At 46.6% G+C, this 19,171-nt stretch overlaps 1 pseudogene; it reads right to left on the bottom strand.

The window, feature by feature from the left end:
- Positions 1–6,598: 6,598 nt before the first annotated feature.
- The window catches only part of LOC103648686 (uncharacterized), a 29,666-nt pseudogene continuing 17,093 nt past the window's right edge, over positions 6,599–19,171 (bottom strand).

Raw genomic sequence — 19,171 nt, 5'->3', positions numbered from 1 at the left:
CCGCAGCCAGCTCGGGCATTTGGATCGCACGATCTTTAGTCTTTACCGAGCAAAAACAAAATTATTACAGCCGCGACTGCGATGTGCAGTACCCAACAGCACCACGGGCCACAGCCGTTCACGCCCAGTCGTCGCCCACGCCGAGGCCACCACCGTGTAGCATAGCAATCAGTGACGATCTGATAATTGGGGCCATGCTGTCACGTGGGCCACTTCTCTCCGATTCTCTACCACTCTTTTCTTTCCGCATGGTCTAAGTGGGCCCCATCGCCTGGCGATTCTTTTTTTCCTTCTTTACTTTATAATAATTCTCCCTCGTCGCGTGGTCGCGAGGATAGAGTGATAGACAGACGGAAGGAGGAAGACGGCGACGGGAGATGCAGATGCGTCACGCGTGTGCCGTGCCGTGCGGTGGCTTTCGGGGAATTTGTGCCGCGCCAAAGGGGAGCCCTGAGGCCTGCCGCGGACCCACCGGGGCTCACCAAAAGCTGGCTGGATATTGCTTGGCAAAAAGGAAACCAAAAGAAAATGGGAAAGGGTTGGCCGTAAATGATTGGCACACGCAGCATATGCACACAGCTTCTTCAAAAGACCGGTTCGGACTGAGCTCATTCGACCGTACTAGTACTACATAACTTATCTGTGCCCTTTTCGCAAAACGTTCTATAAACCACTGACGTAGTGATGGTTATAAAAATCCAAAGCGTATCATTATCCATAACAACAATATAAGTAGGCGTTACAATATAAGTTTTGGTTCTAAAAGGCACCAAACAGGCCTGTGCACTCATTTGATGACAGATAGCATCCAAGATTTTTTTCTAACACTAGCGGAGGTTAGTTCAAACCAAAAAAAAAAAAACAGAGGTGGCCCCATTTTCTATGGTAATAGGTATCGACATTTATTAGTTTGAGTTCAGCACTATTTTTCCATCCTAAATCTGTATCCAAGATCCCCTGCTGATATCGAGCGAAGATTTTAGATTTAAATGATTGCTTCTGCCTTCGTAGCAATAAGCACAAAAATTTGAATCTCAAGATCTAGATAACGTGGTGTCGTACCTACACTAATGTAATCGCATGGAAAACAACTCGAAGAAAACGAGGTATACCAAACAAGCTATGAGAAGCTTGAACTAGACGAGCTACCCGATACACTAAAGTAGGTGACTATCAATCGCTACCGGTCTTTAAAAAAACAGTTTTAGTACTAGTAGTGATGCCAAATTCGTAGTAACGAGTGATGGTATATATTAAATACCGAAGCGTAAAACATCGATGACCAAGCATTCGTAGTCACGAGTGTATTGGGTTTTTTTTTTCTAACTCCCGAAAATTCCTTTGCATCTGCAAACTAAAAACCAAGCACCACGCACTCCACTCAGGACAGACGAGAGCAAGTAGTAATCCACGCTTGAGGGAGACCTCTTGTTGCTACCCGCGCAAAAAAAAAAACTTTTCAATCGATCGCCTGCGCGCGCGGACGAGGTGGACCGGACGTGCAGTGCAGGCCAGGAGACACGGACAAAGGCGAGTACAGCGACGGCACGCGCACGCGGTGCGTTTCCTCATGGACCGTGTCCATCACGCCTTTGTTCGCCGGTCCCTTTCTGCGCCCCGCGCCAATTATCAGACCCATCCACCCAGGTCCAGCGTTCCAGGCAGGCAGAACAAGCGTGGCACCACCGCCGATCTCGACGACCACCTCACAGTAGAGGCGTGGAGAGCATCGAGTTCAGCTAAAGCTTTGACGTGACGCGGACTCCCTCCGCGCGCGCGCCTGTGCCGTGCCTGTCACCGCAACTGCTAACCGAACGCGCACGCATGTGATCCGCCATGTGCTATGCTTGCTTGCTTGGGCACGGCCGCACGGCTAGCTAGCTGCTCCGTCCAGTCCAACCAACGAGACCGGACGAGGAACAGCGCCTCCGTACCGCGCGCACCAAGCTGTTGGTTCGTGGGTCGCTGCACGGCGTTGGAAGCCACGCCCGGCATGTCGGAGCCGGCCGGTCCCCGTCGCACATGGCGCTGGAAAAAGGCTCGCTCCCTCGGTCTCTGTCTCTCCCCCTCACACGTCCGAGAGCATCCGATTCCGATCCCATTCCCCGTCGGACGACGTGGAACCGTACGTCGTGTGTGTGGCCTCCATCCCGCGCTCCTCCCTTGTCGGTTTCGTCCGTGTTCGTCGCATCGACGTGGAAGTGGAACCTTGGCAGCTCGATCAGCACCACTGCTATTATTATTACTCGGCGGCTGCAAGCGCACGTACGTCGTCGAACTGACTGTGACAAGTTAAAAAAATAATGAAGTGATAGTTTGAAAACTCCAATTTTTTTAAATAAATTTCTATTTTTTCAAGTGGAAATGAACTAATTTCCTTATAAAAATGAAAATTCTTTAGAAAAAATGGGGTTACCAAAGCGTTATAGTCTACCTGCAGGAGTACGTAGAGGTGGCCGTACTATCTGATAGCTATTTAACTCTCTAATAGCAAAATAACTCTCTAACAGATTAGCTATTTAACTCGCCAAGCTATATGACTCTTCAAATTGACTCTCTCACTAGCCAAATTTGGCTAGCCAACTGACTAGCCAAACTAGATAGATAGTTTGTTAGAGTGAGATGATACATATAGAGTGTAATCTTTATAAAAAAATTAAATATATAGTCAAATATAGAGTTAAAAATTAGTAGTCTCTTGGACATACTCTTAAATAAACACCCGCGCGCGCGGCACTGTATATATCTCAATCTGTATGGCCATAGAAAGCAGAGCCGTCACGTACGTACGTACGCCGGTAGGCTGGCAGTCCACGTCGCGACACTGCAGCTAGCTAGCGAGCGTGACGCGAGAGAAGCGGAGGGTGAGGCACGCCGCCGGGGCCGGGCAACTGGATCGGCCAGGATTCGTTCCGCGCGTCTTCGTCGGCCGGTAGACGACGCCGACGGGGTGGATCGTCACTCACGCGTCCGGTCCGGCGCCACCCTCTTTGCACGGCTGGCCGCGACGTATACATAGTAGTAGATGAGGATGGGCGAATAGGCCGCCGGTGCCCGAAGTCGACTGATGTCACTGCTCGTCGTTCGGTCGTCGTTGCCGGTACGTAGCTAGCGTGCAGGTCTCGTCTCGCTCTTTTTTTTTCTTTTTATTTTTTATGGTTGACAACTGCAACTTACCACCAACAGATCGAGTTATTATTAATAATAGTGGACAAGGTATTTTGGTGGTAACTATGGTATGCTATGGCCGCCGAATCGTTGTCTATGGTTTTTGCGCAGAATTCTCACTTATTTTATCCTCTATTTGTTCTTCTCAACTGATACAGTGCCAACAATAAGCGTTGAGCCGTGTACGGCCGCGGCGCAGCACCCACGAGGCCGCCGTACCTGGCTGTGTTCACTGTTCAGGCTCCGCTCAAGTTGCCCTGCCCAACGCAACGTGCCACGGCTTTCACTGTTTGTCACCAGTGGCCATGCTTCTCGTTGCCCGTAGCTATAGGGTAGATTGGTACGACGAATAGTAAATATATATGATGCATGGATTTTTTTTTTCACGCTCTCCGGCTTTCGTGCCCCTGCCGCACGGCACAGTGGTAGGACTCCCTTTTTTGGTGAATGGTGATCCGCCGCTCCATGCCGGCGTGCACCGTGGCTGCGCACACAGTACATGCGCACGGCGCCAGCCAGCCGCCAGTGGCCATCCATACCCATACTGGCTACGGCCATCGGCCACTGTAACGGGGGCACGGCCGGCACACTGCAGCCGCCAGCCGAGCAGAGCAGGCTGCTGCAGTGCTGCCCCTCGTGGCCTCGTCTACGTCCTCTGGCTCTGCTCACCCTCTACCTGCTGCGGTAGGAGAGGAGGAGGTACTGGTCGGTGGGACCTGTGCGTGCAGCCATCAAATCCCAGCAAACAGGCAGCCACCCAGCCGCATGATGCACCGTGCCAGAAGGAACACAACAGAGGGGCCAGGGGGGCCCAGGACCACAACGTGATAGTGCTAGGAGCTGAGCCCCCCACAATCCTGGGGCCTGCTGCACGCGGTGCAGGCGCGGAAAAAATGAAAGCAAGAGTAGTACGTACAAGCGGCAGGCAGAAAACAGCGAGAGGCAGGGAGCAGAGCAGGGGATGGGGGCGGGGCGTCCGGTCCGTCCATGCATGGGCGGGGCGCAGCGGCAGCGGCAGCAAGATCCGTGGGACGACGGGACTGTGCGCGAGGCAGGCAGGCACAGGCAGGCGCAGAGGCGAGATCTGCAGTGGCTTTGCTGTGCCGCCGCAGCAGATGCCTTGTCGCTCTCGCTCTCCGCCTCTGCGCTGCCAGTGCACCTCAAAAGGGACCGTGGCGGGGTACGGATAATCACACCGAAAAGGCAGAGGTGTGTGACCGCAACGGGGCGCTGTCCGGCAGGGTTGGCAGGAGCTGCCTCTGGCCCCACCATTTGTGAGCTTTCCCGGGTGACGATATTTAGGGCCCAGCTGCATTGGTGGCCGCCACGCAAGTCAGTCACGCAACATCTTGCCCGCTTTTGTTAGACTATCTAATATGTAAAGTTGAAATGCAGATGACGTTGTTTATAATTATTCGAATAGTAAATAGAATATGAGATAAGATATATGAAACAAGCAAAAGTTTTCTTTTATAGAGCAGAATAAAACAATCATATTGTTGTTTTGTGGAACCCAGTAAATTTTTATTGGGTTATCATGCAAGAAGGATACGATCAGTAAGGCTATCTCCAGCAGATTATCCATCTTTACCGTATGCTAGCCACGTGCCTCAGCCAACGGTCGGTCGCGCGATCAACGCTGGCCACGTCAGCTCGGCAACTGTCACCAGGCTGCACCTGACTGTCCGATACGTCACCGGACTATCTGGTGTGCTGAGGGACCAACGACTAGGAACGGTCGGCTTGGCTGAATAAGGACGCAGATCGACTATTGTTAAGGGTATGGTGTACACCGGATAATCCGTTGGTCCTTAGTGAGCCGCAATCCTAGAAGCGCGTAGGTCATGAGTGGAAAGTGGAGGCAAATTGTTTCGTTCGGTGCCAGGCGCAGTTAATGCGGCATAGTGGGTCAGTCCCGGTCAGACGCGAAATCCACTCGAGTGGCTTCCCCTCGATCCGCCCGACCCCCCTTGCTGCTTCACCTCGCCCGACCCTTCGCTCGATGCCTCGATTTTATCGGGAGCGGGTCCATCTGGAGTTGTCCTTTCCCATGTCCTTCTATTGTTTAGTGCGTCCCGGGAGGCCCGGGGATCATTTCCTCGACACTATCCTTCTAACTTACCTCTTTAAAGATCTAGGAACAAAACTTCTCAAAAGTAGTATGAAGTTTTAGAGCTTCTAACTTTGTTGAAAGAATGAGGTTCATGAAGAATTTTAGTGATGGTTGGAGACTAGTTTTATGGACACAAATAAAAGACACCTCTGTTAATTAACTAACATCAGAGTTAGATGCTATTGGTTAAACGCTTGCGTTAATCATATAATAATAGGATACTAGTTAGTTGCTCGTGCGTTGCGACGGTACACGAACACCGCTGATAAAAGCATTAGTAGTAATTAATTTTGGATCACTTCATGGATGTGCTCTCCCGACAGGAGGAAAAGGAGGAAAGACCCATTCATTTTTTATTCATCAATTAGAACAAAGTAGAAGAAGCAACTAAACACCATACATGTTCATATATCAAACCCATATATTGTCTAATAGCTACACCTGTGGTCAAACAAGATGTTATTAATCAATTACGAGATTTCCTATGGATACGCGATGTGTCAATACTAATACGCCATTTTTTCCTAAAAACAATGATATAGGGATATGCTATTTTGTAAACGTTAGTAAAGGTTTGTAAATAGTTTATATTGGCTAATTATTCATGATAGTTGTCTTCGGATATTCTGCATCGTGCCCCTGACATAGTAGTCGACGGTCTGCTCTAGGGGTAGGCCCTTGTACTCCATGACAGTGGCCATGTCCCACTTGAGCGTGCCCGACACGGCGCACGCGCCGCATGTGTATGTGCCGAACCTGATCAGTGGTCAATCCCTAATGCGCCCGAACATCTTGCTCATCAATCGTTTGTGGACATGGCCGCCGCACACCCCAACGTCTCCGATGCGTACACACTGATGGGCAACCCGATCATCACCATGCCTGCCTTGTGTACGTTGTCGCTGTCCACGCTGTTCGTGCTACACTTGTCCATTCGCGCTGCATTTGTCCATCCGACCATCCCCATCGGTGGGACGAGGTAGTCGAATTGCGCGAGCGCAAAAAGTAGGAAAAAAGAACAACCATGGTTGATGAGCAAGATGAGGAGTAAGAAAATGATGGACAACCTCTTTCCTCGGCCAAACACCATTTGATGCATTTAAGGGGAACATGTTATATAAATAATAAATATAGAAAAGGGAACAAAAAAAGGAAAATCACAACTTGCTCCCGTATTCTTTTACTTTTATACCCTCCTTTTTCTTCCTAAATTCTGGGTTACGTTCACGCACATGGGCAGTTGGGCTTCCACCGACCACCGTATTGGGATTTTTTCTCCTAGAGAAGTTCCCTCTCTCTGTTCCCGACGCAATCAGCTCAACTCTTCTTCCACTCCTCGGCGGCACGGTCGGTGCCCGCGAGGTAGGCCTTCTTCCTCCTCTCGGCGCGCGCAGGCGCCCACGATTGCGAAGCAGGCCACGAACACGGCGTACACACGCGAGTTGGCATGGGGCACGGCCCCTGCCGTGGCGCGGTGGAAGACGGCGGCGTAGTAGTGTGATAGTCGCCTAGAGGGGGGGGTGAATAGGGCGAAACTGAAATTTACAAATATAAACACAACTACAAGTCGGGTTAGCGTTAGAAATAAAGACGAGTCCGCGAGAGAGGGTGCAAAACAAATCTCAAGCAAATAAGGAGTGTGACACAAGGATTTGTTTTACCGAGGTTCGGTTCTCGCAAACCTACTCCCCGTTGAGGTGGTCACAAAGACCGGGTCTCTTTCAACCCTTTCCCTCTCTCAAACGGTCCCTCCGACCGAGTGAGCTTCTCTTCTCAAATCAAAACTGGGAACAAAACTTCCCCGCAAGGGCCACCACACAATTGGTGCCTCTTGCCTTGATTACAATGGAGTTTTGATCACAAGAACAAGTGAGAAAGAAAAGAAGCAATCCAAGCGCAAGAGCTCAAAAGAACACGACAAATCTCTCTCGCTAATCACTAAAGCCTTGTGTGGAATTGGAGAGGATTTGATCTCTTTGGTGTGTTTAGAATTGAATGCCTAGCTCTTGTAAGTGGTTGAGAAGTGGAAAACTTGGATGCAATGAATGGTGGGTGGTTGGGGGGTATTTATAGCTCCAACCACCAAACTAACCGTTTGGTGGGGCTGACTGTCGTATGGTGCACCGGACAGTCCGGTGTACACCGGACATGTCCGGTGCGCCAGCCACGTCACCAAAGCCGTTGGGTTCCGACCGTTGGAGCTCTGACTTCTAGGCCCGCCTGGATGTCCGGTGGCGCACCGGACATGTACTGTAGAGTGTCCGGTGCGCCAGCATGGGCGTGCCTGACTTCTGCGCGCGCTGAAGCGCAATAAATGCGCTGCAGGTAGCCGTTGGCACCGAAATAGCCGTTGCCTCGCAGTTACACCGGACATGTCCGGTGAATTATAGCGGAGCAGCAGTAACGAATTCCCGAGGCTGCCAAGTTCCAGAGTCGCGTCCTCTTGGAGCACCGGACACTGTCCGGTGTACACCGGACAGTCCGGTGAATTATAGCGCGCCGGCTCTGAAAATTCCCGAGGCCGAGGAGTTCTGCGCGAAGACCCCTGGTGCACCGGACACTGTCCGGTGGCACACCGGACAGTCCGGTGCGCCAGACCAGGGAGCCTTTCGGGATGCCCTTTAGCTCTCTATTTTGAACCCAACATTGGTCTTTTTAATTGGCTTGTTGTGAACCTTTGGCACCTGTATAACTTATACACTAGAGCAAACTAGTTAGTCCAATTATTTGTGTTGGGCAATTCAACCACCAAAATTATTTAGGAACTAGGTGTAAGCCTAATTCCCTTTCAATCTCCCCCTTTTTGGTGATTGATGCCAACACAAACCAAAGCAAATGTAGAAGTGCATAATTGAACTAGTTTGCATAATGTAAGTGCAAAGGTTGCTTGGAATTGAGCCAATATAAATACTTACAAGATATGCATGGATTGTTCCTTTGTTTTTAACATTTTGGACCACGCTTGCACCACATGTTTTGTTTTTGCAAATTCTTTTGTAAATCCTTTTCAAAGTTCTTTTGCAAATAGTCAAAGGTAAATGAATAGGATTTTACGAAGCATTTTCAAGATTTGAAATTTTCTCCCCCTGTTTCAAATGCTTTTCCTTTGACTAAACAAAAATCCCCCTAAATGAGATCCTCCTCTTAGTGTTCAAGAGGGTTTTGATATATCATTTTTGAAATACTACTTTCTCCCCCTTTTGAACACAATAAGATACCAATTTGAAATTTATCAATTGAAAATCTCTAATTTTAAAATTAGGTGGTGGTGCGGTCCTTTTGCTTTGGGCTCTTACTCTCTCCCCCTTTGGCATGAATCGCCAAAAACGGAATCATTAGAGCCCTCGAAGTACGTTCTTCCCCTTTGGTCATAAATAAGTGAGTGAAGATTGTACCAAAGACGAAGTCCTTTTGCTTTGAACTCTCCCCAAAAGGATGGAGAGATGCGCGGAGCGACGGCGAAGGATGAGTTACGGAGTGGAAGCCTTTGTCTTCGCCGAAGACTCCAATTCCCTTTCAATACACCTATGACTTGGTTTGAAATAGACTTGAAAAACACATTAGTCATAGTATATGAAAGAGACATGATTAAAGGTATACAAATGAGCTATGTGTGCAACTTAGCAAAAGAAATTGCGCGAATCAAGAATATTAAGCTCATGTCTAAGTTTGTTAAAAGTTTGTTCATCAAGAGGCTTGGTAAAGATATCGGCTAATTGGTCTTTAGTGTTAATGTAAGAAATCTCGATATCTCCCTTTTGTTGGTGATCCCTAAGAAAATGATACCGAATGGCTATGTGTTTAGTGCGGCTATGCTCGATGGGATTATCCGCCATCTTGATTGCACTCTCATTATCACATAGCAAAGGGACTTTGGTTAATTTGTAGTCGTAGTCCCGTAGGGTTTGCCTCATCCAAAGTAATTGTGCGCAACAATGGCCTGCGGCAATGTACTCGGCTTCGGCGGTAGAAAGAGCGACCGAATTTTGCTTCTTTGAAGCCCAAGACACCAAGGATCTTCCCAAGAACTGGCAAGTCCCCGATGTGCTCTTCCTATTGATTTTACACCCCGCCCAATCGGCATCCGAATAACCAATCAAATCAAATGTGGATCCCCGAGGATACCAAAGCCCAAACTTAGGAGTGTAAACCAAATATCTCAAGATTCGTTTTACGGCCGTAAGGTGAGCTTCCTTAGGGTCGGCTTGGAATCTTGCACACATGCATACGGAAAGCATAATGTCCGGTCGAGATGCACATAAATATAGCAAAGAACCTATCATCGACCGGTATACCTTTTGATCGACGGATTTACCTTCCTCGTCGAGATCGAGATGCCCATTGGTTCCCATGGGTGTCTTGATGGGTTTGGCATCCTTCATCCCAAACTTGCTTAGAATATCTTGAGTATACTTCGTTTGGCTTAGGAAGGTGCCCTCTTGGAGTTGCTTCACTTGAAATCCTAAGAAGTACTTCAACTCCCCCATCATAGACATCTCGAATTTTTTGTCATAATCCTACTAAACTCTTCACATGTAGATTCGTTAGTAGACCCAAATATAATATCATCAACATAAATTTGGCATACAAACAAATCATTCTCAAGTGTTTTAGTGAATAGAGTAGGATTGGCCTTTCCAACTTTGAAGCCATTAGTGATAAGGAAATCCCTAAGGCATTCTGATAGTCGCCTAGAGGGGGGGTGAATAGGGCGAAACTGAAATTTACAAATATAAACACAACTACAAGCCGGGTTAGCGTTAGAAATAAAGACGAGTCCGCGAGAGAGGGTGCAAAACAAATCTCAAGCAAATAAAGAGTGTGACACAAGGATTTGTTTTACCGAGGTTCGGTTCTCGCAAACCTACTCCCCGTTGAGGTGGTCACAAAGACCGGGTCTCTTTCAACCCTTTCCCTCTCTCAAACGGTCCCTCCGACCGAGTGAGCTTCTCTTCTCAAATCAAAGCCGGGAACAAAACTTCCCCGCAAGGGCCACCACACAATTGGTGCCTCTTGCCTTGATTACAATGGAGTTTTGATCACAAGAACAAGTGAGAAAGAAAAGAAGCAATCCAAGCGCAAGAGCTCAAAAGAACACGGCAAATCTCTCTCGCTAATCACTAAAGCCTTGTGTGGAATTGGAGAGGATTTGATCTCTTTGGTGTGTCTAGAATTGAATGCCTAGCTCTTGTAAGTGGTTGAGAAGTGGAAAACTTGGATGCAATGAATGGTGGGTGGTTGGGGGTATTTATAGCCCCAACCACCAAACTAGCCGTTTGGTGGGGCTGTCTGTCGCATGGTGCACCGGACAGTCCGGTGCACACCGGACATGTCCAGTGCGCCAGCCACGTCACCAAAGTCGTTGGGTTCCGACCGTTGGAGCTCTGTCTTCTGGGCCCGCCTGGATGTCCGGTGGCGCACCGGACATGTACTGTAGAGTGTCCGGTGCGCCAGTATGGGCGCGCCTGACTTCTGCGCGTGCTGGCGCGCAATAAATGCGCTGCAGGTAGCCGTTGGCGCCGAAATAGCCGTTGCCCCGTAGTTACACCGGACATGTCCGGTGAATTATAGCGGAGCAGCCGTTGCAGTTTCCCGAAGCTGGCGAGTTCCTGAGGCCGCTCTTCCTTGGAGCACCGGACAGTCCGGTGATTTATAGTGGAGTTGCCTCTGGATTTTCCCAAAGGCGTTGAGTTTGCGCTGGAGTCCTCTGGTGCACCGGACATGTCCGGTGGCACACCGGACAGTCCGGTGCGCCAGACCAGAGGTGCCTTCGGTTGTCCCTTTGCTCTTTTGTTGAACCCAATACTTGGTCTTTTTATTGGCTAAGTGTGAACCTTTGGCACCTGTATAACTTATACACTAGAGCAAACTAGTTAGTCCAATTATTTGTGTTGGGCAATTCAACCACCAAATTTATTTAGGAACTAGGTGTAAGCCTAATTCCCTTTCAATCTCCCCCTTTTTGGTGATTGATGCCAACACAAACCAAAGCAAATGTAGAAGTGCATAATTGAACTAGTTTGCATAATGTAAGTGCAGAGGTTGCTTGGAATTGAGCCAATATAAATACTTACAAGATATGCATGGATTGTTTCTTCATTTTTAACATTTTGGACCACGCTTGCACCACAGATTTTGTTTTTGCAAATTCTTTTGAAAATCCTTTTCAAAGTTCTTTTGCAGATAGTCAAAGGTAAATGAATAAGATTTTACGAAGCATTTTCAAGATTTGAAATTTTCTCCCCCTGTTTCAAATGCTTTTCCTTTGACTAAACAAAACTCCCCCTAAATGAGATCCTCCTCTTAGTGTTCAAGAGGGTTTTGAGATATCAATTTTGAAAATACTACTTTCTCCCCCTTTTGAACACAATGAGATACCAATTTGACAATCATTAGTTTTAAAATTAGGTGGTGGTGCGGTCCTTTTGCTTTGGGCTCTTACTCTCTCCCCCTTTGGCATGAATCGCCAAAAACGGAATCATTAGAGCCCTTGAATTACGTTCTTCCCCTTTGGTCATAAATAAATGAGTGAAGATTGTACCAAAGACGAAGTCCTTTTGCTTTGAACTCTCCCCAAAATAATGGAGAGATGCGCGGAGCGACGGCGAAGGATGAGTTACGGAGTGGAAGCCTTTGTCTTCGCTGAAGACTCCAATTTCCTTTCAATACACCTATGACTTGGTTTGAAATAGACTTGAGAAACACATTAGTCATAGCATATGAAAGAGACATGATCAAAGGTATACAAATGAGCTATGTGTGCAATTTAGCAAAAGAAATTGCGCGAATCAAGAATATTGAGCTCATGCCTAAGTTTGTTAAAAGTTTGTTCATCAAGAGGCTTGGTAAAGATATCGGCTAATTGATCTTTAGTGTTAATGTAAGAAATCTCGATATCTCCCTTTTGTTGGTGATCCCTAAGAAAATGATACCGAATGGCTATGTGTTTAGTGCGGCTATGCTCGACGGGATTATCCGCCATCTTGATTGCACTCTCATTATCACATAGCAAAGGGACTTTGGTTAATTTGTAACCATAGTCCCGCAGGGTTTGCCTCATCCAAAGTAATTGCGCGCAACAATGGCCTGCGGCAATGTACTCGGCTTCGGCGGTGGAAAGAGCGACCGAATTTTGCTTCTTTGAAGCCTAAGACACCAAGGATCTTCCCAAGAACTGGCAAGTCCCCGATGTGCTCTTCCTATTGATTTTACACCCCGCCCAATCGGCATCCGAATAACCAATCAAATCAAAAGTGGATCCCCTAGGATACCAAAGCCCAAACTTAGGAGTATAAGCCAAATATCTCAAGATTCGTTTTACGGCCGTAAGGTGAGCTTCCTTAGGGTCGGCTTGGAATCTTGCACACATGCATACAGAAAGCATAATATCCGGTCGAGATGCACATAAATAGAGTAAAGAACCTATCATCGACCGGTATACCTTTTGATCCACGGACTTACCTCCCGTGTCGAGGTCGAGATGCCCATTGGTTCCCATGGGTGTCTTGATGGGTTTGGCATTCTTCATTCCAAACTTGCTTAGAATATCTTGAGTGTACTTCGTTTGGCTTAGGAAGGTGCCTTCTTGGAGTTGCTTCACTTGAAATCCTAAGAAATACTTCAACTCCTCCATCATAGACATCTCGAACTTTTGTGTCATGATCCTACTAAATTCTTCACATGTAGACTCGTTAGTAGACCCAAATATAATATCATCAACATAAATTTGGCATACAAACAAGTCATTTTCAAGAGTTTTAGTGAATAAAGTAGGATCGGCCTTTCCAACTTTGAAGCCATTAGTAATAAGGAAATCTCTTAGGCATTCATACCATGCTCTTGGGGCTTGCTTGAGCCCATAAAGCGCCTTAGAGAGCCTATAGACATGGTTAGGGTACTTACTATCCTCAAAGCTGGGAGGTTGCTCAACATAGACCTCTTCCTTGATTGGTCCATTGAGGAAGGCACTTTTCACATCCATTTGATAAAGCTTAAAGCCATGGTAAGTAGCATAGGCCAATAATAGACGAATTGACTCAAGCCTAGCTACGGGTGCATAGGTTTCACCGAAATCCAAACCTTCGACTTGGGAGTATCCCTTGGCCATAAGTCGAGCTTTGTTCCTTGTCACCACACCATGCTCATCTTGCTTGTTGCGGAAGACCCATTTGGTTCCTACAACATTTTGATTTGGACGTGGAACTAAATGTCATACCTCATTCCTAGTGAAGTTGTTGAGCTCCTCTTGCATCGCCACCACCCAATCCGAATCTTGGAGTGCTTCCTCTACCCTGTGTGGCTCAATAGAGGAAACAAAAGAGTAATGCTCACAAAAATGTGCAACACGAGATCTAGTAGTTACCCCCTTATGAATGTCGCCGAGGATGGTGTCGACGGGGTGATCTCGTTGGATTGCTTGGTGGACTCTTGGGTGTGGCGGTCTTTGTTCTTCATCCTCCTTGTCTTGATTATTTGCATCTCCCCCTTGATCATTGCCGTCATCTTGAGGTGGCTCATTTGCTTGATCTTCTACTTCATCAACTTGAGCTTCATCCTCATTTTGAGTTGGTGGAGATGCTTGCGTGGAGGAGGACGGTTGAACTTGTGCATTTGGAGGCTCTTCGGATTCCTTAGGACACACATCCCCAATGGACATGTTCCTAAGCGCGATGCATGGAGCCTCTTCATTACCTATCTCATCAAGATCAACTTGCTCTACTTGAGAGCCGTTAGTCTCATCAAACACAACGTCACAAGAAACTTCAACTTGTCCAGTGGACTTGTTAAAGACTCTATATGCCCTTGTGTTTGAATCATATCCTAGTAAAAAGCCTTCTACAGTCTTAGGAGCAAATTTAGATTTTCTACAACTTTTAACAAGAATAAAACATTTGCTACCAAAGACTCTAAAATATGAAATATTTGGCTTTTTACCGGATAGGAGTTCATAAGATGTCTTCTTGAGGATTCGGTGTAGATATAACCGGTTGATGGCGTAGCAAGCGGTGTTGACCGCCTCGGCCCAAAACGATCCGAAGTCTTGTACTTATCAAGCATGGTTCTTGCCATGTCCAATAGAGTTCTATTCTTCCTCTCTACTACACCATTTTGTTGTGGGGTGTAGGGAGAAGAGAACTCATGCTTGATGCCCTCCTCCTCAAGGAAGCCTTCAATTTGAGAGTTCTTGAACTCCGTCCCGTTGTCGCTTCAAATTTTCTTGATCCTTAAGCCGAACTCATTTTAAGCCCGTCTCAAGAATCCCTTTAAGGTCTCTTGGGTTTGAGATTTTTCCTGCAAAAAGAACACCCAAGTGAAGCGAGAATAATCATCCACTATTACAAGACAATACTTACTCCCACCGATGCTTATGTAAGCAATCGGGCCGAATAGATCCATGTGGAGTAGCTCAAGCGGCCTGTCGGTCGTCATGATGTTCTTGTGTGGATGATGGGCTCCAACTTGCTTTCCTGCCTGGCATGCGCTACAAATCCTGTCTTTCTCAAAATGAACATTGGTTAATCCTAAAATGTGCTCTCCCTTTAGAAGCTTATGAAGATTCTTCATCCCAACATGTGCTAGTCGGCGATGCCAGAGCCAGCCCATGTTAGTCTTAGCAATTAAGCATGTGTCGAGTTCACCTCTATCAAAATCTACCAAGTATAGCTGACCCTCTAGCATACCCTTAAATGCTATTGAATCATCACTTCTTCTAAAGACAGTGACACCTTCATCAGTAAAGAGACAGTTGTAGCCCATTTTGCATAATTGAGATACGGAAAGCAAATTGTAATCTAATGAATCAACAAGAAAAACATTGGAAATGGAATGGTCAGGGGATATAGCTATTTTACCCAGACCTTTGACCAAACCTTGATTTCCATCCCCGAATGTGATAGCTCGTTGGGGATCCTGGTTTTTCTCGTAGGAGGAGAACATCTTCTTCTCCCCTGTCATATGGTTTGTGCACCCGCTATCGATGATCCAACTTGAGCCCCCGGATGCATAAACCTACAAAACAAGTTTAGTTCTTGACTTTAGGTACCCAAACGGTTTTGGGTCCTTTGGCATTAGATACAAGAACTTTGGGTACCCAAACACAAGTCTTGGAGCCCTTGTGTTTGCCCCCAACAAACTTGGCAACTACCTTGCCGGATTTGTTAGTTAAAACATATGATGCATCAAAAGTTTTGAATGAAATGTCAAGATCATTTGATGCATTAGGAGTTTTCTTTTTAGGCAACTTGGCACGGGTTGGTTGCCTAGAACTAGATGTCTCACCCTTATATATGAAAGCATGGTTAGGGACAGAGTGAGACTTCCTAGAGTGAATTCTCCTAATTTTGCTCTCGGGATAACCGGCAGGGTACAAAATGTAACCCTCGTTATCCTGAGGCATGGGAGCCTTGCCCTTAACAAAATTAGACAATCTTTTAGGAGGGGCATTAAGTTTGACATTGTCTCCCCTTTGGAAGCCAATGACATCCTTGATGCCAGGGCGTCTCCCATTATAAAGCATACTACGAGCAAATTTAAATGTTTCGTTCTCTAAGTTATGCTCGGCAATTTTAGCATCTAATTTTGCTATATGATCATTTTGTTGTTTAATTAAAGACATGTGATCATGAATAGCATTAATATCAACATCTCTACATCTAGTACAAATAGATATATGCTCAACGATAGATGTAGAGGGTTTGCAAGATTTTAATTCTACAACCTTAGCCTGTAATATATCATTTTCACTTCTAAGGTTAGAAATAGTAACATTGCAAACATCAAAATCTTTAGCCTTAGCAAGCAATTTTTTATTCTCAATTCTAAGGCTAGCAAGTGAAATATTCAATTCTTCAATCCTAGCAAGTAAATCATCATTATTATCTCTAGGATTGGAAATTGAAACATTACAAACATGAGAATCAACCTTAGCTAACTGAGAGCACCTAGAGGGGGGGTGAATAGGTGGTCCTGTAACACTTAAAACTTAGGCCACAAAAACTTGGTTAAGTGTTAGCACAATAACCGCCAAGTGGCTAGAGAGGAATCTTCAACAAAACACAATAACCAACAAGATCAATCACAGAGATGGCACGGTGGTTATCCCGTGGTTCGGCCAAGACCAACGCTTGCCTACTCCACGTTGTGGCGTCCCAATTGACAAGGGTTGCAATCAACCCCTCTCAAGCGGTCCAAAGACCCACTTGAATACCACGATGTTTTGCTTGCTTTTCTCAATCCCGTTTGCGAGGAATCTCCACAACTTGGAGCCTCTCGCCCTTACACTTGAAATTCACAAAGAAGCACAGAGCAAGGGAGGGATTAGCAACACACTCAAGACAAGAAATCACAGCGACACCACGCACACAAGTCACAACGAGAGCTCACAACACAACTCAATGAGTTCACCACTCAGCAAGAGCTCTAATTGCTATCGCAAAGAATCAAAGGCGCGGAATCGATGTCTTGGTGCTTAGGAATGTTGTAGGAATGCTTGGTGTACTCCTCCATGCGCCTAGGGGTCCCTTTTATAGCCCCAAGGCAGCTAGGAGCCGTTGAGAGCAATCTAGGAAGGTTGATCTTGCCTTCTGTCGACTGACGCACCGAACAGTCCGGTGCACACCGGACACTGTCCGGTGCCCTATTTCCTTCCATAAATGGCGCAGTCGACCGTTGGCAGCCTGAGAGCCGTTGGCGCACCGGACAGTCCGGTGCCCCCTTCTAGCCGTTGGCTCGGCCACGTGTCCCGCGCAGATTGCGCGGCCGACCGTTTGCCCGGCCGACCGTTGGCTCACCGGACAGTCCGGTGCACACCGGACAGTCCGGTGAATTATAGCCGTACGTCGCCGGTGAATTCCCGAGAGCGGCCACTTCGCTCGAGCCAGCCTGGCGCACCGGACACTGTCCGGTGCACCACCGGACAGTCCGGTGCACCCAGACTCAGCAGAGTCTTGGCTGCTCGAGCCAAGACATTTTCAATTGGATTTTTCCTGTTTCCAGCACTTAGACACAATACATTAGTCCATAAAACAATGTACTAAGTTTGAGAAACATACCTTTATCCTTGATTTGTACTTTGTCCACCATTTTACACTTAGGCACTTGTGTTGGGCACTAAATCACCAAAATACTTAGAAATGGCCCAAGGGCACATTTCCCTTTCAATCTCCCCCTTTTTGGTGATTTATGCCAACACAACATAAAGCAAGTAGAACAAGTACAAAATCAATTCAAATAAGAACCCAAAATTGTTTTGATTCAATTTTGACATATATGGATCATCCTTTGCCACCACTTGGTTTGTTTTTGCAAATCAAACTCAATCTCCTATCTCTAAATCAAATCCACTTGTAGAGACATAAAGAGAGGTATTCCAAAGAAATTTGATCAAGGATTTCAAAAACTCCCCCTTTTTTCCATAATCAACACTTCTCCCCACAAGAGGCCAACTTTTGACATAAGAGACAATAAAAGAGTTTTGACAAACCAAAAGCTCTAATCTACTATTTTCAGAATTTCTCAAGTGGTAGCTGATCCATCTATTGCTTTGGCCTTTATTTTCTCCCCCTTTGGTATGAAGCACCAAAACGGGATCAAGCTTGGCCCTTAAACCCCATTGCCTCACCAAAATCTTCAAATAAGAACACAAAGGCAATAAGAGTACATGAGATGAACTTGGAATAAGTTACCCTCTCATCGGAGTGCAGTGGAAGTCTTTCATGGTCCAAGTCCACCTTTTCCCTTTCAAACCTCCTTTGAGACTAAAACAGGCAAACTCAAGCATATGGTTAGTCTCAAAGGGTCAAGTTGTAACACAACTCCCCCTAAATATGTGCATCACTTGCACAAGGACTTGTGAGGTCCGGGGAGAGATTGTACAACTTGAGCACCATAGTAAGCAACAAAATGCATAAGGAACATGATCAAAGGCATAAACACATGTATGCTACAATTCAATCCAAGTTCCGCGAATCTAAGACATTTAGCTCACTACGCAGCCTGCAAAAGGTCTTCTCATCTAGAGGCTTGGTAAAGATATCGGCTAGCTGGTTCTCGGTGCTAACATGAAACACTTCGATATCTCCCTTTTGCTGGTGGTCTCTCAAAAAGTGATGCCGGATGTCAATGTGCTTTGTGCGGCTGTGCTCAACAGGATTTTCCGCTATTCGGATAGCACTCTCATTATCACATAGGAGTGGGACTTTGCTCAGATTGTAGCCAAAGTCCCTGAGGGTTTGCCTCATCCAAAGTAGTTGCGCGCAACACTGTCCTGCGGCAACATACTCGGCCTCAGCGGTGGATAGGGCAACGGAAGTTTGTTTCTTAGAATTCCATGACACCAGGGACCTTCCTAAGAATTGGCACGTCCCTGATGTACTCTTCCTATCGACCTTACATCCAGCATAGTCGGAATCTGAGTACCCAATCAAGTCAAAATTAGACCCCTTTGGATACCAGATCCCGAAGCAAGGCGTAGCGACTAAATATCGAAGAATTTGCTTCACAGCCACTAAGTGACACTCCTTAGGATCGGATTGAAATCTAGCACACATGCATACGCTAAGCATAATATCCGGTCTACTAGCACATAAATAAAGCAAAGAACCTATCATGGACCGGTATGCTTTTTGATCAACGGACTTACCTCCTTTGTTGAGGTCGGTGTGTCCGTCAGTTCCCATCGGCGTCTTTGCGGGCTTGGCGTCCTTCATCCCAAACCGCTTTAGCAAGTCTTGCGTGTACTTCGTTTGGGAGATGAAAGTGCCGTCCTTGAGTTGCTTCACTTGGAACCCAAGGAAGTAGTTCAACTCGCCCATCATCGACATCTCGAATTTCTGCGTCATAACCCTGCTAAACTCTTCACAAGACTTTTGATTAGTAGAACCAAATATTATG

The sequence above is a fragment of the Zea mays genome, chromosome 2 (genome assembly GCF_902167145.1).
Source record: "Zea mays cultivar B73 chromosome 2, Zm-B73-REFERENCE-NAM-5.0, whole genome shotgun sequence".
Classification (NCBI taxonomy): Eukaryota; Viridiplantae; Streptophyta; class Magnoliopsida; order Poales; family Poaceae; genus Zea; species Zea mays.
The sequence above is the reverse complement of the archived record's forward strand: the minus strand, read 5'-3'. Positions and strand labels throughout refer to the sequence as shown.